General features: G+C 48.1%; 1 pseudogene; it reads right to left on the minus strand.

Moving 5' to 3' along the window:
• LOC124023165 overlaps positions 1-23,018 on the minus strand; it is a 37,052-nt pseudogene that overhangs the window by 9,041 nt on the left and 4,993 nt on the right.

Below are 23,018 nucleotides of genomic sequence, written 5' to 3' on the forward strand. Positions count from 1 at the left end.
GTGACCATAAGGATAGTGTTCGTGAGGATGATGAAGGTGACCATAAGGGTAGTGTTAATGAGGGTGATGAAGATGAAACTTAGCGTAAGGGTAGTGTTAGTGAGGATGATGAAGGTGAGCGGTAGGGTAGTGAGGATGATGAAGGTGAGTGTAAGGGTAGTGTTAGTGAGGATGATGAAGGTGAGCATAAGGGTAGTGTTAGTGAGGATGATGAAGGTACCCCTAAGGGTAGTGTTAGTGAGGATGATGAAGGTGAGCGGTAGGGTAGTGTTAGTGAGGATGATGAAGGTGAGTGGTAGTGTTAGTGAGGATGATGAAGGTGAGCGTAGAGGTAGCGTTCGTGAGGATGATGAAGGTGGGCGTAGAGGTAGCGTTCGTGAGGATGATGAAGGTGGGCATAGAGGTAGTGTTAGTGAGGTTGATGAAGGTGAGCATAAGGGTAGTGTTAGTGTGGATGATGAAGGTGACCATAAGGGTAGTGTTAGTGAGGATGATGAAGGTGGGCGGAAGGCGCTTGTTGTACCGAGGGCCACATCACAGCGCCGTAGAGGTCATGTGACTCCTTGATCTTGATCTGATGGTCAGCGAAGGTGTATCCCTCCCAGGCTTCCATGGTGATCAGAGACTGGATGATCCTCCTGGACATGATGGCAGCTGCCAGCTCAGCATCCACATCCACACCTGGCAACACAATTAAATCATATTTATTCTATGTAGGACACGTGAAATGGAACTATTTCCCATCATCCTCTCTCTCACGGGCGGCAGGGTAGCCTAGTGGTTAGAGCGTTGGGCTAGTAACCGGAAGGTTGCAAGTTCAAATCCCCGAGCTAACAAGGTACAACTCTGTCATTCTGCCCCTGAACAGGGCGTGTTTGAAAAATAAGAATTTGTTCTTAACTGACTTGCCAAGTAAAATAAAAGTATATATTTCTTAAAGTACAGTCTCAGGTTGTAGACGTATCCCATCATCCTCTCTCTCAGTACAGTCTCACGTTGTAGACGTATCCCATCATCCTCTCTCTCAGTACAGTCTCAGGTTGTAGACGTATCCCATCATCCTCTCTCTCAGTACAGTCTCACGTTGTAGACGTATCCCATCATCCTCTCTCTCAGTACAGTCTCAGGTTGTAGACGTATCCCATCATCCTCTCAGTACAGTCTCAGGTTGTCCTCTCAGTACAGTCTCAGGTTGTCCTCTCAGTACAGTCTCAGGTTGTCCTCTCAGTACAGTCTCAGGTTGTCCTCTCAGTACAGTCTCAGGTTGTAGACGTATCCCATCATCCTCTCTCTCTCAGTACAGTCTCAGGTTGTAGGCGTATCCCATCATCCTCTCTCTCAGTACAGTCTCAGGTTGTTGGCGTATCCCATCATCCTCTCTCTCAGTACAGTCTCAGGTTGTAGACGTATCCCATCATCCTCTCTCTCAGTACAGTCTCAGGTTGTCCTCTCAGTACAGTCTCAGGTTGTAGACGTATCCCATCATCCTCTCTCTCTCAGTACAGTCTCAGGTTGTAGACGTATCCCATCATCCTCTCTCTCAGTACAGTCTCAGGTTGTCCTCTCAGTACAGTCTCAGGTTGTAGACGTATCCCATCATCCTCTCTCTCAGTACAGTCTCAGGTTGTTGAGGTATCCCATCATCCTCTCTCTCAGTACAGTCTCAGGTTGTAGACGTATCCCATCATCCTCTCTCTCAGTACAGTCTCAGGTTGTTGTCGTATCCCATCATCCTCTCTCTATCAGGACAGTCTCAGGTTGTTGAGGTATCCCATCATCCTCTCTCTCAGTACAGTCTCAGGTTGTTGTCGTATCCCATCATCCTCTCTCTATCAGGACAGTCTCAGGTTGTTGAGGTATCCCATCATCCTCTCTCTCAGTACAGTCTCAGGTTGTAGACGTATCCCATCATCCTCTCTCTCAGTACAGTCTCAGGTTGTAGACGTATCCCATCATCCTCTCTCTCAGTACAGTCTCAGGTTGTAGACGTATCCCATCATCATCCTCTCAGTACAGTCTCAGGTTGTAGACGTATCCCATCATCCTCTCTCTCAGTACAGTCTCAGGTTGTCCTCTCAGTACAGTCTCAGGTTGTAGGCGTATCCCATCATCCTCTCTCTCAGTACAGTCTCAGGTTGTTGGCGTATCCCATCATCCTCTCAGTACAGTCTCAGGTTGTAGACGTATCCCATCATCCTCTCTCTCAGTACAGTCTCAGGTTGTTGACGTATCCCATCATCCTCTCTCTCAGTACAGTCTCAGGTTGTTGAGGTATCCCATCATCCTCTCTCTCAGTACAGTCTCAGGTTGTTGGCGTATCCCATCATCCTCTCAGTACAGTCTCAGGTTGTAGACGTATCCCATCATCCTCTCTCTCAGTACAGTCTCAGGTTGTAGGCGTATCCCATCATCCTCTCTCTCAGTACAGTCTCAGGTTGTTGACGTATCCCATCATCCTCTCAGTACAGTCTCAGGTTGTAGACGTATCCCATCATCCTCTCTCTCAGTACAGTCTCAGGTTGTTGTCGTATCCCATCATCCTCTCTCTCAGTACAGTCTCAGGTTGTAGACGTATCCCATCATCCTCTCTCTCAGTACAGTCTCAGGTTGTTGTCGTATCCCATCATCCTCTCTCTCAGTACAGTCTCAGGTTGTAGACGTATCCCATCATCCTCTCTCTCTCAGTACAGTCTCAGGTTGTTGGCGTATCCCATCATCCTCTCTCTCAGTACAGTCTCAGGTTGTTGAGGTATCCCATCATCCTCTCTCTCAGGACAGTCTCAGGTTGTAGACGTATCCCATCATCCTCTCAGTACAGTCTCAGGTTGTTGAGGTATCCCATCATCTCTCTCTCAGTACAGTCTCAGGTTGTTGACGTATCCCATCATCCTCTCTCTCAGTACAGTCTCAGGTTGTAGACGTATCCCATCATCCTCTCTCTCAGTACAGTCTCAGGTTGTAGACGTATCCCATCATCCTCTCTCTCAGTACAGTCTCAGGTTGTCCTCTCAGTACAGTCTCAGGTTGTAGACGTATCCCATCATCCTCTCTCTCAGTACAGTCTCACGTTGTAGACGTATCCCATCATCCTCTCTCTCAGTACAGTCTCAGGTTGTAGACGTATCCCATCATCCTCTCTCTCAGTACAGTCTCAGGTTGTAGACGTATCCCATCATCCTCTCTCTCAGTACAGTCTCAGGTTGTCCTCTCAGTACAGTCTCAGGTTGTAGACGTATCCCATCATCCTCTCTCTCAGTACAGTCTCAGGTTGTAGACGTATCCCATCATCCTCTCTCTCAGTACAGTCTCAGGTTGTAGACGTATCCCATCATCCTCTCTCTCAGTACAGTCTCAGGTTGTTGACGTATCCCATCATCCTCTCTCTCAGGACAGTCTCAGGTTGTTGACGTATCCCATCATCCTCTCTCTCAGGACAGTCTCAGGTTGTAGACGTATCCCATCATCCTCTCTCTCAGGACAGTCTCAGGTTGTAGACGTATCCCATCATCCTCTCAGTACAGTCTCAGGTTGTAGACGTATCCCATCATCCTCTCTCTCTCAGTACAGTCTCAGGTTGTAGACGTATCCCATCATCCTCTCTCTCTCAGTACAGTCTCAGGTTGTAGACGTATCCCATCATCCTCTCTCTCAGTACAGTCTCAGGTTGTCCTCTCAGTACAGTCTCAGGTTGTCCTCTCAGTACAGTCTCAGGTTGTAGACGTATCCCATCATCCTCTCTCTCAGTACAGTCTCAGGTTGTAGACGTATCCCATCATCATCCTCTCAGTACAGTCTCAGGTTGTTGAGGTATCCCATCATCCTCTCTCTCAGTACAGTCTCAGGTTGTTGTCGTATCCCATCATCCTCTCTCTATCAGGACAGTCTCAGGTTGTTGAGGTATCCCATCATCCTCTCTCTCAGTACAGTCTCAGGTTGTTGTCGTATCCCATCATCCTCTCTCTATCAGGACAGTCTCAGGTTGTTGAGGTATCCCATCATCCTCTCTCTCAGTACAGTCTCAGGTTGTAGACGTATCCCATCATCCTCTCTCTCAGTACAGTCTCAGTACAGTTCAGGTTGTAGGCGTATCCCATCATCCTCTCTCTCAGTACAGTCTCAGGTTGTTGGCGTATCCCATCATCCTCTCAGTACAGTCTCAGGTTGTAGACGTATCCCATCATCCTCTCTCTCAGTACAGTCTCAGGTTGTTGACGTATCCCATCATCCTCTCTCTCAGTACAGTCTCAGGTTGTTGAGGTATCCCATCATCCTCTCTCTCAGTACAGTCTCAGGTTGTTGGCGTATCCCATCATCCTCTCAGTACAGTCTCAGGTTGTAGACGTATCCCATCATCCTCTCTCTCAGTACAGTCTCAGGTTGTAGGCGTATCCCATCATCCTCTCTCTCAGTACAGTCTCAGGTTGTTGACGTATCCCATCATCCTCTCAGTACAGTCTCAGGTTGTAGACGTATCCCATCATCCTCTCTCTCAGTACAGTCTCAGGTTGTTGTCGTATCCCATCATCTCTCTCTCAGTACAGTCTCAGGTTGTAGACGTATCCCATCATCCTCTCTCTCAGTACAGTCTCAGGTTGTTGTCGTATCCCATCATCCTCTCTCTCAGTACAGTCTCAGGTTGTAGACGTATCCCATCATCCTCTCTCTCTCAGTACAGTCTCAGGTTGTTGGCGTATCCCATCATCCTCTCTCTCAGTACAGTCTCAGGTTGTTGAGGTATCCCATCATCCTCTCTCTCAGTACAGTCTCAGGTTGTTGGCGTATCCCATCATCCTCTCAGTACAGTCTCAGGTTGTTGAGGTATCCCATCATCCTCTCTCTCAGTACAGTCTCAGGTTGTAGGCGTATCCCATCATCCTCTCTCTCAGTACAGTCTCAGGTTGTTGACGTATCCCATCATCCTCTCAGTACAGTCTCAGGTTGTAGACGTATCCCATCATCCTCTCTCTCAGTACAGTCTCAGGTTGTTGTCGTATCCCATCATCCTCTCTCTCAGTACAGTCTCAGGTTGTAGACGTATCCCATCATCCTCTCTCTCAGTACAGTCTCAGGTTGTTGTCGTATCCCATCATCCTCTCTCTCAGTACAGTCTCAGGTTGTAGACGTATCCCATCATCCTCTCTCTCTCAGTACAGTCTCAGGTTGTTGGCGTATCCCATCATCCTCTCTCTCAGTACAGTCTCAGGTTGTTGAGGTATCCCATCATCCTCTCTCTCAGGACAGTCTCAGGTTGTAGACGTATCCCATCATCCTCTCAGTACAGTCTCAGGTTGTTGAGGTATCCCATCATCCTCTCTCTCAGTACAGTCTCAGGTTGTTGACGTATCCCATCATCCTCTCTCTCAGTACAGTCTCAGGTTGTAGACGTATCCCATCATCCTCTCTCTCAGTACAGTCTCAGGTTGTAGACGTATCCCATCATCCTCTCTCTCAGTACAGTCTCAGGTTGTCCTCTCAGTACAGTCTCAGGTTGTAGACGTATCCCATCATCCTCTCTCTCAGTACAGTCTCACGTTGTAGACGTATCCCATCATCCTCTCTCTCAGTACAGTCTCAGGTTGTAGACGTATCCCATCATCCTCTCTCTCAGTACAGTCTCAGGTTGTAGACGTATCCCATCATCCTCTCTCTCAGTACAGTCTCAGGTTGTCCTCTCAGTACAGTCTCAGGTTGTAGACGTATCCCATCATCCTCTCTCTCAGTACAGTCTCAGGTTGTAGACGTATCCCATCATCTCTCTCTCAGTACAGTCTCAGGTTGTTGACGTATCCCATCATCCTCTCTCTCAGGACAGTCTCAGGTTGTTGACGTATCCCATCATCCTCTCTCTCAGGACAGTCTCAGGTTGTAGACGTATCCCATCATCCTCTCTCTCAGGACAGTCTCAGGTTGTAGACGTATCCCATCATCCTCTCAGTACAGTCTCAGGTTGTAGACGTATCCCATCATCCTCTCTCTCTCAGTACAGTCTCAGGTTGTAGACGTATCCCATCATCCTCTCTCTCAGTACAGTCTAAGGTTGTAGACGTATCCCATCATCCTCTCAGTACAGTCTCAGGTTGTAGACGTATCCCATCATCCTCTCTCTCTCAGTACAGTCTCAGGTTGTAGACGTATCCCATCATCCTCTCTCTCAGTACAGTCTCAGGTTGTAGACGTATCCCATCATCCTCTCTCTCAGTACAGTCTCAGGTTGTTGACGTATCCCATCATCCTCTCTCTCAGTACAGTCTCAGGTTGTTGAGGTATCCCATCATCCTCTCTCTCAGTACAGTCTCAGGTTGTTGAGGTATCCCATCATCCTCTCTCTCAGTACAGTCTCAGGTTGTTGGCGTATCCCATCATCCTCTCAGTACAGTCTCAGGTTGTAGACGTATCCCATCATCCTCTCTCTCAGTACAGTCTCAGGTTGTCCTCTCAGTACAGTCTCAGGTTGTAGACGTATCCCATCATCCTCTCTCTCAGTACAGTCTCAGGTTGTAGACGTATCCCATCATCCTCTCTCTCAGTACAGTCTCAGGTTGTAGACGTATCCCATCATCCTCTCTCTCAGTACAGTCTCAGGTTGTCCTCTCAGTACAGTCTCAGGTTGTAGACGTATCCCATCATCCTCTCTCTCAGTACAGTCTCAGGTTGTAGACGTATCCCATCCTCTCTCTCAGTACAGTCTCAGGTTGTAGACGTATCCCATCATCCTCTCTCTCAGTACAGTCTCAGGTTGTAGACGTATCCCATCATCCTCTCAGTACAGTCTCAGGTTGTAGACGTATCCCATCATCCTCTCTCTCTCAGTACAGTCTCAGGTTGTAGACGTATCCCATCATCCTCTCTCTCTCAGTACAGTCTCAGGTTGTAGACGTATCCCATCATCCTCTCTCTCAGTACAGTCTCAGGTTGTAGACGTATCCCATCATCCTCTCTCTCAGTACAGTCTCAGGTTGTTGACGTATCCCATCATCCTCTCTCTCAGTACAGTCTCAGGTTGTTGAGGTATCCCATCATCCTCTCTCTCAGTACAGTCTCAGGTTGTTGAGGTATCCCATCATCCTCTCTCTCAGTACAGTCTCAGGTTGTTGGCGTATCCCATCATCCTCTCAGTACAGTCTCAGGTTGTAGACGTATCCCATCATCCTCTCTCTCAGTACAGTCTCAGGTTGTCCTCTCAGTACAGTCTCAGGTTGTAGACGTATCCCATCATCCTCTCTCTCAGTACAGTCTCAGGTTGTAGACGTATCCCATCATCCTCTCTCTCAGTACAGTCTCAGGTTGTCCTCTCAGTACAGTCTCAGGTTGTAGACGTATCCCATCATCCTCTCTCTCAGTACAGTCTCAGGTTGTAGACGTATCCCATCATCCTCTCTCTCAGGACAGTCTCAGGTTGTAGACGTATCCCATCATCCTCTCTCTCAGGACAGTCTCAGGTTGTAGACGTATCCCATCATCCTCTCTCTCAGTACAGTCTCAGGTTGTAGACGTATCCCATCATCCTCTCTCTCAGGACAGTCTCAGGTTGTAGACGTATCCCATCATCCTCTCAGTACAGTCTCAGGTTGTAGACGTATCCCATCATCTCTCTCTCTCAGTACAGTCTCAGGTTGTAGACGTATCCCATCATCCTCTCTCTCTCAGTACAGTCTCAGGTTGTAGACGTATCCCATCATCCTCTCTCTCAGTACAGTCTCAGGTTGTAGACGTATCCCATCATCCTCTCTCTCAGTACAGTCTCAGGTTGTTGACGTATCCCATCATCCTCTCTCAGTACAGTCTCAGGTTGTAGACGTATCCCATCATCCTCTCTCTCAGTACAGTCTCAGGTTGTTGAGGTATCCCATCATCCTCTCTCTCAGTACAGTCTCAGGTTGTTGGCGTATCCCATCATCCTCTCAGTACAGTCTCAGGTTGTAGACGTATCCCATCATCCTCTCTCTCAGTACAGTCTCAGGTTGTCCTCTCAGTACAGTCTCAGGTTGTAGACGTATCCCATCATCCTCTCTCAGTACAGTCTCAGGTTGTAGACGTATCCCATCATCCTCTCTCTCAGTACAGTCTCAGGTTGTAGACGTATCCCATCATCCTCTCTCTCAGTACAGTCTCAGGTTGTCCTCTCAGTACAGTCTCAGGTTGTAGACGTATCCCATCATCCTCTCAGTACAGTCTCAGGTTGTAGACGTATCCCATCATCCTCTCTCTCTCAGTACAGTCTCAGGTTGTAGACGTATCCCATCATCCTCTCTCTCAGTACAGTCTCAGGTTGTAGACGTATCCCATCATCCTCTCAGTACAGTCTCAGGTTGTAGACGTATCCCATCATCCTCTCTCTCTCAGTACAGTCTCAGGTTCGTATCCCATCATCCTCTCTCTCAGTACAGTCTCAGGTTGTAGACGTATCCCATCATCCTCTCTCTCTCAGTACAGTCTCAGGTTGTTGGCGTATCCCATCATCCTCTCTCTCAGTACAGTCTCAGGTTGTTGAGGTATCCCATCATCCTCTCTCTCAGGACAGTCTCAGGTTGTAGACGTATCCCATCATCCTCTCAGTACAGTCTCAGGTTGTTGAGGTATCCCATCATCCTCTCTCTCAGTACAGTCTCAGGTTGTTGACGTATCCCATCATCCTCTCTCTCAGTACAGTCTCAGGTTGTAGACGTATCCCATCATCCTCTCTCTCAGTACAGTCTCAGGTTGTAGACGTATCCCATCATCCTCTCTCTCAGTACAGTCTCAGGTTGTCCTCTCAGTACAGTCTCAGGTTGTAGACGTATCCCATCATCCTCTCTCTCAGTACAGTCTCACGTTGTAGACGTATCCCATCATCCTCTCTCTCAGTACAGTCTCAGGTTGTAGACGTATCCCATCATCCTCTCTCTCAGTACAGTCTCAGGTTGTAGACGTATCCCATCATCCTCTCTCTCAGTACAGTCTCAGGTTGTAGACGTATCCCATCATCCTCTCTCTCAGTACAGTCTCAGGTTGTTGACGTATCCCATCATCCTCTCTCTCAGGACAGTCTCAGGTTGTTGACGTATCCCATCATCCTCTCTCTCAGGACAGTCTCAGGTTGTAGACGTATCCCATCATCCTCTCTCTCAGGACAGTCTCAGGTTGTAGACGTATCCCATCATCCTCTCAGTACAGTCTCAGGTTGTAGACGTATCCCATCATCCTCTCTCTCAGTACAGTCTCAGGTTGTAGACGTATCCCATCATCCTCTCTCTCAGTACAGTCTAAGGTTGTAGACGTATCCCATCATCCTCTCAGTACAGTCTCAGGTTGTAGACGTATCCCATCATCCTCTCTCTCTCAGTACAGTCTCAGGTTGTAGACGTATCCCATCATCCTCTCCCTCTCAGTACAGTCTCAGGTTGTAGACGTATCCCATCATCCTCTCTCTCAGTACAGTCTCAGGTTGTAGACGTATCCCATCATCCTCTCTCTCAGTACAGTCTCAGGTTGTTGACGTATCCCATCATCCTCTCTCTCAGTACAGTCTCAGGTTGTTGACGTATCCCATCATCCTCTCTCTCAGGACAGTCTCAGGTTGTAGACGTATCCCATCATCCTCTCTCTCAGGACAGTCTCAGGTTGTAGACGTATCCCATCATCCTCTCAGTACAGTCTCAGGTTGTAGACGTATCCCATCATCCTCTCTCTCTCAGTACAGTCTCAGGTTGTAGACGTATCCCATCATCCTCTCTCAGTACAGTCTAAGGTTGTAGACGTATCCCATCATCCTCTCAGTACAGTCTCAGGTTGTAGACGTATCCCATCATCCTCTCTCTCTCAGTACAGTCTCAGGTTGTAGACGTATCCCATCATCCTCTCCCTCTCAGTACAGTCTCAGGTTGTAGACGTATCCCATCATCCTCTCTCTCAGTACAGTCTCAGGTTGTAGACGTATCCCATCATCCTCTCTCTCAGTACAGTCTCAGGTTGTTGACGTATCCCATCATCCTCTCTCTCAGTACAGTCTCAGGTTGTTGAGGTATCCCATCATCCTCTCTCTCAGTACAGTCTCAGGTTGTTGAGGTATCCCATCATCCTCTCTCTCAGTACAGTCTCAGGTTGTTGGCGTATCCCATCATCCTCTCAGTACAGTCTCAGGTTGTAGACGTATCCCATCATCCTCTCTCTCAGTACAGTCTCAGGTTGTCCTCTCAGTACAGTCTCAGGTTGTAGACGTATCCCATCATCCTCTCTCTCAGTACAGTCTCAGGTTGTAGACGTATCCCATCATCCTCTCTCTCAGTACAGTCTCAGGTTGTAGACGTATCCCATCATCCTCTCTCTCAGTACAGTCTCAGGTTGTCCTCTCAGTACAGTCTCAGGTTGTAGACGTATCCCATCATCCTCTCTCTCAGTACAGTCTCAGGTTGTAGACGTATCCCATCATCCTCTCTCTCTCAGTACAGTCTCAGGTTGTAGACGTATCCCATCATCCTCTCTCTCAGTACAGTCTCAGGTTGTAGACGTATCCCATCATCCTCTCAGTACAGTCTCAGGTTGTAGACGTATCCCATCTCTCTCTCTCAGTACAGTCTCAGGTTGTAGACGTATCCCATCATCCTCTCTCTCTCAGTACAGTCTCAGGTTGTTGGCGTATCCCATCATCCTCTCTCTCAGTACAGTCTCAGGTTGTTGAGGTATCCCATCATCCTCTCTCTCAGTACAGTCTCAGGTTGTTGGCGTATCCCATCATCCTCTCAGTACAGTCTCAGGTTGTTGAGGTATCCCATCATCCTCTCTCTCAGTACAGTCTCAGGTTGTAGGCGTATCCCATCATCCTCTCTCTCAGTACAGTCTCAGGTTGTTGACGTATCCCATCATCCTCTCAGTACAGTCTCAGGTTGTAGACGTATCCCATCATCCTCTCTCTCAGTACAGTCTCAGGTTGTTGTCGTATCCCATCATCCTCTCTCTCAGTACAGTCTCAGGTTGTAGACGTATCCCATCATCTCTCTCTCAGTACAGTCTCAGGTTGTTGTCGTATCCCATCATCCTCTCTCTCAGTACAGTCTCAGGTTGTAGACGTATCCCATCATCCTCTCTCTCTCAGTACAGTCTCAGGTTGTTGGCGTATCCCATCATCCTCTCTCTCAGTACAGTCTCAGGTTGTTGAGGTATCCCATCATCCTCTCTCTCAGGACAGTCTCAGGTTGTAGACGTATCCCATCATCCTCTCAGTACAGTCTCAGGTTGTTGAGGTATCCCATCATCCTCTCTCTCAGTACAGTCTCAGGTTGTTGACGTATCCCATCATCCTCTCTCTCAGTACAGTCTCAGGTTGTAGACGTATCCCATCATCCTCTCTCTCAGTACAGTCTCAGGTTGTAGACGTATCCCATCATCCTCTCTCTCAGTACAGTCTCAGGTTGTCCTCTCAGTACAGTCTCAGGTTGTAGACGTATCCCATCATCCTCTCTCTCAGTACAGTCTCACGTTGTAGACGTATCCCATCATCCTCTCTCTCAGTACAGTCTCAGGTTGTAGACGTATCCCATCATCCTCTCTCTCAGTACAGTCTCAGGTTGTAGACGTATCCCATCATCTCTCTCTCAGTACAGTCTCAGGTTGTCCTCTCAGTACAGTCTCAGGTTGTAGACGTATCCCATCATCCTCTCTCTCAGTACAGTCTCAGGTTGTAGACGTATCCCATCATCCTCTCTCTCAGTACAGTCTCAGGTTGTTGACGTATCCCATCATCCTCTCTCTCAGGACAGTCTCAGGTTGTTGACGTATCCCATCATCCTCTCTCTCAGGACAGTCTCAGGTTGTAGACGTATCCCATCATCCTCTCTCTCAGGACAGTCTCAGGTTGTAGACGTATCCCATCATCCTCTCAGTACAGTCTCAGGTTGTAGACGTATCCCATCATCCTCTCTCTCTCAGTACAGTCTCAGGTTGTAGACGTATCCCATCATCCTCTCTCTCAGTACAGTCTAAGGTTGTAGACGTATCCCATCATCCTCTCAGTACAGTCTCAGGTTGTAGACGTATCCCATCATCCTCTCTCTCTCAGTACAGTCTCAGGTTGTAGACGTATCCCATCATCCTCTCCCTCTCAGTACAGTCTCAGGTTGTAGACGTATCCCATCATCCTCTCTCTCAGTACAGTCTCAGGTTGTAGACGTATCCCATCATCCTCTCTCTCAGTACAGTCTCAGGTTGTTGACGTATCCCATCATCCTCTCTCTCAGTACAGTCTCAGGTTGTTGAGGTATCCCATCATCCTCTCTCTCAGTACAGTCTCAGGTTGTTGAGGTATCCCATCATCCTCTCTCTCAGTACAGTCTCAGGTTGTTGGCGTATCCCATCATCCTCTCAGTACAGTCTCAGGTTGTAGACGTATCCCATCATCCTCTCTCTCAGTACAGTCTCAGGTTGTCCTCTCAGTACAGTCTCAGGTTGTAGACGTATCCCATCATCCTCTCTCTCAGTACAGTCTCAGGTTGTAGACGTATCCCATCATCCTCTCTCTCAGTACAGTCTCAGGTTGTAGACGTATCCCATCATCCTCTCTCTCAGTACAGTCTCAGGTTGTCCTCTCAGTACAGTCTCAGGTTGTAGACGTATCCCATCATCCTCTCTCTCAGTACAGTCTCAGGTTGTAGACGTATCCCATCATCCTCTCTCTCTCAGTACAGTCTCAGGTTGTAGACGTATCCCATCATCCTCTCTCTCAGTACAGTCTCAGGTTGTAGACGTATCCCATCATCCTCTCAGTACAGTCTCAGGTTGTAGACGTATCCCATCATCCTCTCTCTCTCAGTACAGTCTCAGGTTGTAGACGTATCCCATCATCCTCTCTCTCTCAGTACAGTCTCAGGTTGTTGGCGTATCCCATCATCCTCTCTCTCAGTACAGTCTCAGGTTGTTGAGGTATCCCATCATCCTCTCTCTCAGTACAGTCTCAGGTTGTTGGCGTATCCCATCATCCTCTCAGTACAGTCTCAGGTTGTTGAGGTATCCCATCATCCTCTCTCTCAGTACAGTCTCAGGTTGTAGGCGTATCCCATCATCCTCTCTCTCAGTACAGTCTCAGGTTGTTGACGTATCCCATCATCCTCTCAGTACAGTCTCAGGTTGTAGACGTATCCCATCATCCTCTCTCTCAGTACAGTCTCAGGTTGTTGTCGTATCCCATCATCCTCTCTCTCAGTACAGTCTCAGGTTGTAGACGTATCCCATCATCCTCTCTCTCAGTACAGTCTCAGGTTGTTGTCGTATCCCATCATCCTCTCTCTCAGTACAGTCTCAGGTTGTAGACGTATCCCATCATCCTCTCTCTCTCAGTACAGTCTCAGGTTGTTGGCGTATCCCATCATCCTCTCTCTCAGTACAGTCTCAGGTTGTTGAGGTATCCCATCATCCTCTCTCTCAGGACAGTCTCAGGTTGTAGACGTATCCCATCATCCTCTCAGTACAGTCTCAGGTTGTTGAGGTATCCCATCATCCTCTCTCTCAGTACAGTCTCAGGTTGTTGACGTATCCCATCATCCTCTCTCTCAGTACAGTCTCAGGTTGTAGACGTATCCCATCATCCTCTCTCTCAGTACAGTCTCAGGTTGTAGACGTATCCCATCATCCTCTCTCTCAGTACAGTCTCAGGTTGTCCTCTCAGTACAGTCTCAGGTTGTAGACGTATCCCATCATCCTCTCTCTCAGTACAGTCTCACGTTGTAGACGTATCCCATCATCTCTCTCTCAGTACAGTCTCAGGTTGTAGACGTATCCCATCATCCTCTCTCTCAGTACAGTCTCAGGTTGTAGACGTATCCCATCATCCTCTCTCTCAGTACAGTCTCAGGTTGTCCTCTCAGTACAGTCTCAGGTTGTAGACGTATCCCATCATCCTCTCTCTCAGTACAGTCTCAGGTTGTAGACGTATCCCATCATCCTCTCTCTCAGTACAGTCTCAGGTTGTTGACGTATCCCATCATCCTCTCTCTCAGGACAGTCTCAGGTTGTTGACGTATCCCATCATCCTCTCTCTCAGGACAGTCTCAGGTTGTAGACGTATCCCATCATCCTCTCTCTCAGGACAGTCTCAGGTTGTAGACGTATCCCATCATCCTCTCAGTACAGTCTCAGGTTGTAGACGTATCCCATCATCCTCTCTCTCTCAGTACAGTCTCAGGTTGTAGACGTATCCCATCATCCTCTCTCTCAGTACAGTCTAAGGTTGTAGACGTATCCCATCATCCTCTCAGTACAGTCTCAGGTTGTAGACCTATCCCATCATCCTCTCTCTCTCAGTACAGTCTCAGGTTGTAGACGTATCCCATCATCCTCTCCCTCTCAGTACAGTCTCAGGTTGTAGACGTATCCCATCATCCTCTCTCTCAGTACAGTCTCAGGTTGTAGACGTATCCCATCATCCTCTCTCTCAGTACAGTCTCAGGTTGTTGACGTATCCCATCATCCTCTCTCTCAGTACAGTCTCAGGTTGTTGAGGTATCCCATCATCCTCTCTCTCAGTACAGTCTCAGGTTGTTGAGGTATCCCATCATCCTCTCTCTCAGTACAGTCTCAGGTTGTTGGCGTATCCCATCATCCTCTCAGTACAGTCTCAGGTTGTAGACGTATCCCATCATCCTCTCTCTCAGTACAGTCTCAGGTTGTCCTCTCAGTACAGTCTCAGGTTGTAGACGTATCCCATCATCCTCTCTCTCAGTACAGTCTCAGGTTGTAGACGTATCCCATCATCCTCTCTCTCAGTACAGTCTCAGGTTGTAGACGTATCCCATCATCCTCTCTCTCAGTACAGTCTCAGGTTGTCCTCTCAGTACAGTCTCAGGTTGTAGACGTATCCCATCATCCTCTCTCTCAGTACAGTCTCAGGTTGTAGACGTATCCCATCATCCTCTCTCTCTCAGTACAGTCTCAGGTTGTAGACGTATCCCATCATCCTCTCTCTCAGTACAGTCTCAGGTTGTAGACGTATCCCATCATCCTCTCAGTACAGTCTCAGGTTGTAGACGTATCCCATCATCCTCTCTCTCTCAGTACAGTCTCAGGTTGTAGACGTATCCCATCATCTCTCTCTCTCAGTACAGTCTCAGGTTGTTGGCGTATCCCATCATCCTCTCTCTCAGTACAGTCTCAGGTTGTTGAGGTATCCCATCATCCTCTCTCTCAGTACAGTCTCAGGTTGTTGGCGTATCCCATCATCCTCTCAGTACAGTCTCAGGTTGTTGAGGTATCCCATCATCCTCTCTCTCAGTACAGTCTCAGGTTGTAGGCGTATCCCATCATCCTCTCTCTCAGTACAGTCTCAGGTTGTTGACGTATCCCATCATCCTCTCAGTACAGTCTCAGGTTGTAGACGTATCCCATCATCCTCTCTCTCAGTACAGTCTCAGGTTGTTGTCGTATCCCATCATCCTCTCTCTCAGTACAGTCTCAGGTTGTAGACGTATCCCATCATCCTCTCTCTCAGTACAGTCTCAGGTTGTTGTCGTATCCCATCATCCTCTCTCTCAGTACAGTCTCAGGTTGTAGACGTATCCCATCATCCTCTCTCTCTCAGTACAGTCTCAGGTTGTTGGCGTATCCCATCATCCTCTCTCTCAGTACAGTCTCAGGTTGTTGAGGTATCCCATCATCCTCTCTCTCAGGACAGTCTCAGGTTGTAGACGTATCCCATCATCCTCTCAGTACAGTCTCAGGTTGTTGAGGTATCCCATCATCCTCTCTCTCAGTACAGTCTCAGGTTGTTGACGTATCCCATCATCCTCTCTCTCAGTACAGTCTCAGGTTGTAGACGTATCCCATCATCCTCTCTCTCAGTACAGTCTCAGGTTGTAGACGTATCCCACCATCCTCTCTCTCAGTACAGTCTCAGGTTGTCCTCTCAGTACAGTCTCAGGTTGTAGACGTATCCCATCATCCTCTCTCTCAGTACAGTCTCACGTTGTAGACGTATCCCATCATCCTCTCTCTCAGTACAGTCTCAGGTTGTAGACGTATCCCATCATCCTCTCTCTCAGTACAGTCTCAGGTTGTAGACGTATCCCATCATCCTCTCTCTCAGTACAGTCTCAGGTTGTCCTCTCAGTACAGTCTCAGGTTGTAGACGTATCCCATCATCCTCTCTCTCAGTACAGTCTCAGGTTGTAGACGTATCCCATCATCCTCTCTCTCAGTACAGTCTCAGGTTGTAGACGTATCCCATCATCCTCTCTCTCAGTACAGTCTCAGGTTGTTGACGTATCCCATCATCCTCTCTCTCAGGACAGTCTCAGGTTGTTGACGTATCCCATCATCCTCTCTCTCAGTACAGTCTCAGGTTGTAGACGTATCCCATCATCCTCTCTCTCAGGACAGTCTCAGGTTGTAGACGTATCCCATCATCCTCTCAGTACAGTCTCAGGTTGTAGACGTATCCCATCATCCTCTCTCTCTCAGTACAGTCTCAGGTTGTAGACGTATCCCATCATCCTCTCTCTCAGTACAGTCTAAGGTTGTAGACGTATCCCATCATCCTCTCAGTACAGTCTCAGGTTGTAGACATATCCCATCATCCTCTCTCTCTCAGTACAGTCTCAGGTTGTAGACGTATCCCATCATCCTCTCTCTCAGTACAGTCTCAGGTTGTAGACGTATCCCATCATCCTCTCTCTCAGTACAGTCTCAGGTTGTTGACGTATCCCATCATCCTCTCTCTCAGTACAGTCTCAGGTTGTTGAGGTATCCCATCATCCTCTCTCTCAGTACAGTCTCAGGTTGTTGAGGTATCCCATCATCCTCTCTCTCAGTACAGTCTCAGGTTGTTGGCGTATCCCATCATCCTCTCAGTACAGTCTCAGGTTGTAGACGTATCCCATCATCCTCTCTCTCAGTACAGTCTCAGGTTGTCCTCTCAGTACAGTCTCAGGTTGTAGACGTATCCCATCATCCTCTCTCTCAGTACAGTCTCAGGTTGTAGACGTATCCCATCATCCTCTCTCTCAGTACAGTCTCAGGTTGTAGACGTATCCCATCATCCTCTCTCTCAGTACAGTCTCAGGTTGTCCTCTCAGTACAGTCTCAGGTTGTAGACGTATCCCATCATCCTCTCTCTCAGTACAGTCTCAGGTTGTAGACGTATCCCATCATCCTCTCTCTCTCAGTACAGTCTCAGGTTGTAGACGTATCCCATCATCCTCTCTCTCAGTACAGTCTCAGGTTGTAGACGTATCCCATCATCCTCTCAGTACAGTCTCAGGTTGTAGACGTATCCCATCATCCTCTCTCTCTCAGTACAGTCTCAGGTTGTAGACGTATCCCATCATCCTCTCTCTCTCAGTACAGTCTCAGGTTGTAGACGTATCCCATCATCCTCTCTCTCAGTACAGTCTCAGGTTGTAGACGTATCCCATCATCCTCTCTCTCAGTACAGTCTCAGGTTGTTGACGTATCCCATCATCCTCTCTCTCAGTACAGTCTCAGGTTGTTGAGGTATCCCATCATCCTCTCTCTCAGTACAGTCTCAGGTTGTTGAGGTATCCCATCATCCTCTCTCTCAGTACAGTCTCAGGTTGTTGGCGTATCCCATCATCCTCTCAGTACAGTCTCAGGTTGTAGACGTATCCCATCATCCTCTCTCTCAGTACAGTCTCAGGTTGTCCTCTCAGTACAGTCTCAGGTTGTAGACGTATCCCATCATCCTCTCTCTCAGTACAGTCTCAGGTTGTAGACGTATCCCATCATCCTCTCTCTCAGTACAGTCTCAGGTTGTAGACGTATCCCATCATCCTCTCTCTCAGTACAGTCTCAGGTTGTCCTCTCAGTACAGTCTCAGGTTGTAGACGTATCCCATCATCCTCTCTCTCAGTACAGTCTCAGGTTGTAGACGTATCCCATCATCCTCTCTCTCAGGACAGTCTCAGGTTGTAGACGTATCCCATCATCCTCTCTCTCAGGACAGTCTCAGGTTGTAGACGTATCCCATCATCCTCTCTCTCAGTACAGTCTCAGGTTGTAGACGTATCCCATCATCCTCTCTCTCAGGACAGTCTCAGGTTGTAGACGTATCCCATCATCCTCTCAGTACAGTCTCAGGTTGTAGACGTATCCCATCATCCTCTCTCTCTCAGTACAGTCTCAGGTTGTAGACGTATCCCATCATCCTCTCTCTCTCAGTACAGTCTCAGGTTGTAGACGTATCCCATCATCCTCTCTCTCAGTACAGTCTCAGGTTGTAGACGTATCCCATCATCCTCTCTCTCAGTACAGTCTCAGGTTGTTGACGTATCCCATCATCCTCTCTCTCAGTACAGTCTCAGGTTGTTGAGGTATCCCATCATCCTCTCTCTCAGTACAGTCTCAGGTTGTTGAGGTATCCCATCATCCTCTCTCTCAGTACAGTCTCAGGTTGTTGGCGTATCCCATCATCCTCTCAGTACAGTCTCAGGTTGTAGACGTATCCCATCATCCTCTCTCTCAGTACAGTCTCAGGTTGTCCTCTCAGTACAGTCTCAGGTTGTAGACGTATCCCATCATCCTCTCTCTCAGTACAGTCTCAGGTTGTAGACGTATCCCATCATCCTCTCTCTCAGTACAGTCTCAGGTTGTAGACGTATCCCATCATCCTCTCTCTCAGTACAGTCTCAGGTTGTCCTCTCAGTACAGTCTCAGGTTGTAGACGTATCCCATCATCCTCTCAGTACAGTCTCAGGTTGTAGACGTATCCCATCATCCTCTCTCTCTCAGTACAGTCTCAGGTTGTAGACGTATCCCATCATCCTCTCTCTCAGTACAGTCTCAGGTTGTAGACGTATCCCATCATCCTCTCAGTACAGTCTCAGGTTGTAGACGTATCCCATCATCCTCTCTCTCTCAGTACAGTCTCAGGTTGTAGACGTATCCCATCATCCTCTCTCTCAGTACAGTCTCAGGTTGTAGACGTATCCCATCATCCTCTCTCTCTCAGTACAGTCTCAGGTTGTTGGCGTATCCCATCATCCTCTCTCTCAGTACAGTCTCAGGTTGTTGAGGTATCCCATCATCCTCTCTCTCAGGACAGTCTCAGGTTGTAGACGTATCCCATCATCCTCTCAGTACAGTCTCAGGTTGTTGAGGTATCCCATCATCCTCTCTCTCAGTACAGTCTCAGGTTGTTGACGTATCCCATCATCCTCTCTCTCAGTACAGTCTCAGGTTGTAGACGTATCCCATCATCCTCTCTCTCAGTACAGTCTCAGGTTGTAGACGTATCCCATCATCCTCTCTCTCAGTACAGTCTCAGGTTGTCCTCTCAGTACAGTCTCAGGTTGTAGACGTATCCCATCATCCTCTCTCTCAGTACAGTCTCACGTTGTAGACGTATCCCATCATCCTCTCTCTCAGTACAGTCTCAGGTTGTAGACGTATCCCATCATCCTCTCTCTCAGTACAGTCTCAGGTTGTAGACGTATCCCATCATCCTCTCTCTCAGTACAGTCTCAGGTTGTCCTCTCAGTACAGTCTCAGGTTGTAGACGTATCCCATCATCCTCTCTCTCAGTACAGTCTCAGGTTGTAGACGTATCCCATCATCCTCTCTCTCAGTACAGTCTCAGGTTGTAGACGTATCCCATCATCCTCTCTCTCAGTACAGTCTCAGGTTGTTGACGTATCCCATCATCCTCTCTCTCAGGACAGTCTCAGGTTGTTGACGTATCCCATCATCCTCTCTCTCAGGACAGTCTCAGGTTGTAGACGTATCCCATCATCCTCTCTCTCAGGACAGTCTCAGGTTGTAGACGTATCCCATCATCCTCTCAGTACAGTCTCAGGTTGTAGACGTATCCCATCATCCTCTCTCTCTCAGTACAGTCTCAGGTTGTAGACGTATCCCATCATCCTCTCTCTCAGTACAGTCTAAGGTTGTAGACGTATCCCATCATCCTCTCCCTCTCAGTACAGTCTCAGGTTGTAGACGTATCCCATCATCCTCTCTCTCAGTACAGTCTCAGGTTGTAGACGTATCCCATCATCCTCTCTCTCAGTACAGTCTCAGGTTGTTGACGTATCCCATCATCCTCTCTCTCAGTACAGTCTCAGGTTGTTGAGGTATCCCATCATCCTCTCTCTCAGTACAGTCTCAGGTTGTTGAGGTATCCCATCATCCTCTCTCTCAGTACAGTCTCAGGTTGTTGGCGTATCCCATCATCCTCTCAGTACAGTCTCAGGTTGTAGACGTATCCCATCATCCTCTCTCTCAGTACAGTCTCAGGTTGTCCTCTCAGTACAGTCTCAGGTTGTAGACGTATCCCATCATCCTCTCTCTCAGTACAGTCTCAGGTTGTAGACGTATCCCATCATCCTCTCTCTCAGTACAGTCTCAGGTTGTAGACGTATCCCATCATCCTCTCTCTCAGTACAGTCTCAGGTTGTCCTCTCAGTACAGTCTCAGGTTGTAGACGTATCCCATCATCCTCTCTCTCAGTACAGTCTCAGGTTGTAGACGTATCCCATCATCCTCTCTCTCTCAGTACAGTCTCAGGTTGTAGACGTATCCCATCATCCTCTCTCTCAGTACAGTCTCAGGTTGTAGACGTATCCCATCATCCTCTCAGTACAGTCTCAGGTTGTAGACGTATCCCATCATCCTCTCTCTCTCAGTACAGTCTCAGGTTGTAGACGTATCCCATCATCCTCTCTCTCTCAGTACAGTCTCAGGTTGTAGACGTATCCCATCATCCTCTCTCTCAGTACAGTCTCAGGTTGTAGACGTATCCCATCATCCTCTCTCTCAGTACAGTCTCAGGTTGTTGACGTATCCCATCATCCTCTCTCTCAGTACAGTCTCAGGTTGTTGAGGTATCCCATCATCCTCTCTCTCAGTACAGTCTCAGGTTGTTGGCGTATCCCATCATCCTCTCAGTACAGTCTCAGGTTGTAGACGTATCCCATCATCTCTCTCTCAGTACAGTCTCAGGTTGTCCTCTCAGTACAGTCTCAGGTTGTAGACGTATCCCATCATCCTCTCTCTCAGTACAGTCTCAGGTTGTAGACGTATCCCATCATCCTCTCTCTCAGTACAGTCTCAGGTTGTAGACGTATCCCATCATCCTCTCTCTCAGTACAGTCTCAGGTTGTCCTCTCAGTACAGTCTCAGGTTGTAGACGTATCCCATCATCCTCTCTCTCAGTACAGTCTCAGGTTGTAGACGTATCCCATCATCCTCTCTCTCAGGACAGTCTCAGGTTGTAGACGTATCCCATCATCCTCTCTCTCAGGACAGTCTCAGGTTGTAGACGTATCCCATCATCCTCTCTCTCAGTACAGTCTCAGGTTGTAGACGTATCCCATCATCCTCTCTCTCAGGACAGTCTCAGGTTGTAGACGTATCCCATCATCCTCTCAGTACAGTCTCAGGTTGTAGACGTATCCCATCATCCTCTCTCTCTCAGTACAGTCTCAGGTTGTAGACGTATCCCATCATCCTCTCTCTCTCAGTACAGTCTCAGGTTGTTGAGGTATCCCATCATCCTCTCTCTCAGTACAGTCTCAGGTTGTTGAGGTATCCCATCATCCTCTCTCTCAGTACAGTCTCAGGTTGTTGGCGTATCCCATCATCCTCTCAGTACAGTCTCAGGTTGTAGACGTATCCCATCATCCTCTCTCTCAGTACAGTCTCAGGTTGTCCTCTCAGTACAGTCTCAGGTTGTAGACGTATCCCATCATCCTCTCTCTCAGTACAGTCTCAGGTTGTAGACGTATCCCATCATCCTCTCTCTCAGTACAGTCTCAGGTTGTAGACGTATCCCATCATCCTCTCTCTCAGTACAGTCTCAGGTTGTCCTCTCAGTACAGTCTCAGGTTGTAGACGTATCCCATCATCCTCTCTCTCAGTACAGTCTCAGGTTGTAGACGTATCCCATCATCCTCTCTCTCAGGACAGTCTCAGGTTGTAGACGTATCCCATCATCCTCTCTCTCAGGACAGTCTCAGGTTGTAGACGTATCCCATCATCCTCTCTCTCAGTACAGTCTCAGGTTGTAGACGTATCCCATCATCCTCTCTCTCAGGACAGTCTCAGGTTGTAGACGTATCCCATCATCCTCTCTCTCAGGACAGTCTCAGGTTGTAGACGTATCCCATCATCCTCTCTCTCAGTACAGTCTCAGGTTGTCCTCTCAGTACAGTCTCAGGTTGTAGACGTATCCCATCATCCTCTCTCTCTCAGTACAGTCTCAGGTTGTAGACGTATCCCATCATCCTCTCTCTCAGTACAGTCTCAGGTTGTCCTCTCAGTACAGTCTCAGGTTGTCCTCTCAGTACAGTCTCAGGTTGTAGACGTATCCCATCATCCTCTCTCTCAGTACAGTCTCAGGTTGTAGACGTATCCCATCATCATCCTCTCAGTACAGTCTCAGGTTGTTGAGGTATCCCATCATCCTCTCTCTCAGTACAGTCTCAGGTTGTTGACGTATCCCATCATCCTCTCTCTCAGGACAGTCTCAGGTTGTAGACGTATCCCATCATCCTCTCTCTCAGGACAGTCTCAGGTTGTAGACGTATCCCATCATCCTCTCTCTCAGGACAGTCTCAGGTTGTAGACGTATCCCATCATCCTCTCTCTCAGTACAGTCTCAGGTTGTAGACGTATCCCATCATCCTCTCTCTCAGTACAGTCTCAGGTTGTCCTCTCAGTACAGTCTCAGGTTGTAGACGTATCCCATCATCCTCTCTCTCTCAGTACAGTCTCAGGTTGTAGACGTATCCCATCATCCTCTCTCTCAGTACAGTCTCAGGTTGTCCTCTCAGTACAGTCTCAGGTTGTCCTCTCAGTACAGTCTCAGGTTGTAGACGTATCCCATCATCCTCTCTCTCAGTACAGTCTCAGGTTGTAGACGTATCCCATCATCATCCTCTCAGTACAGTCTCAGGTTGTTGAGGTATCCCATCATCCTCTCTCTCAGTACAGTCTCAGGTTGTTGTCGTATCCCATCATCCTCTCTCTATCAGGACAGTCTCAGGTTGTTGAGGTATCCCATCATCCTCTCTCTCAGTACAGTCTCAGGTTGTTGTCGTATC

This window comes from Oncorhynchus gorbuscha, unplaced genomic scaffold, assembly GCF_021184085.1.
Source record: "Oncorhynchus gorbuscha isolate QuinsamMale2020 ecotype Even-year unplaced genomic scaffold, OgorEven_v1.0 Un_scaffold_1521, whole genome shotgun sequence".
Lineage (NCBI taxonomy): Eukaryota > Metazoa > Chordata > Actinopteri > Salmoniformes > Salmonidae > Oncorhynchus > Oncorhynchus gorbuscha.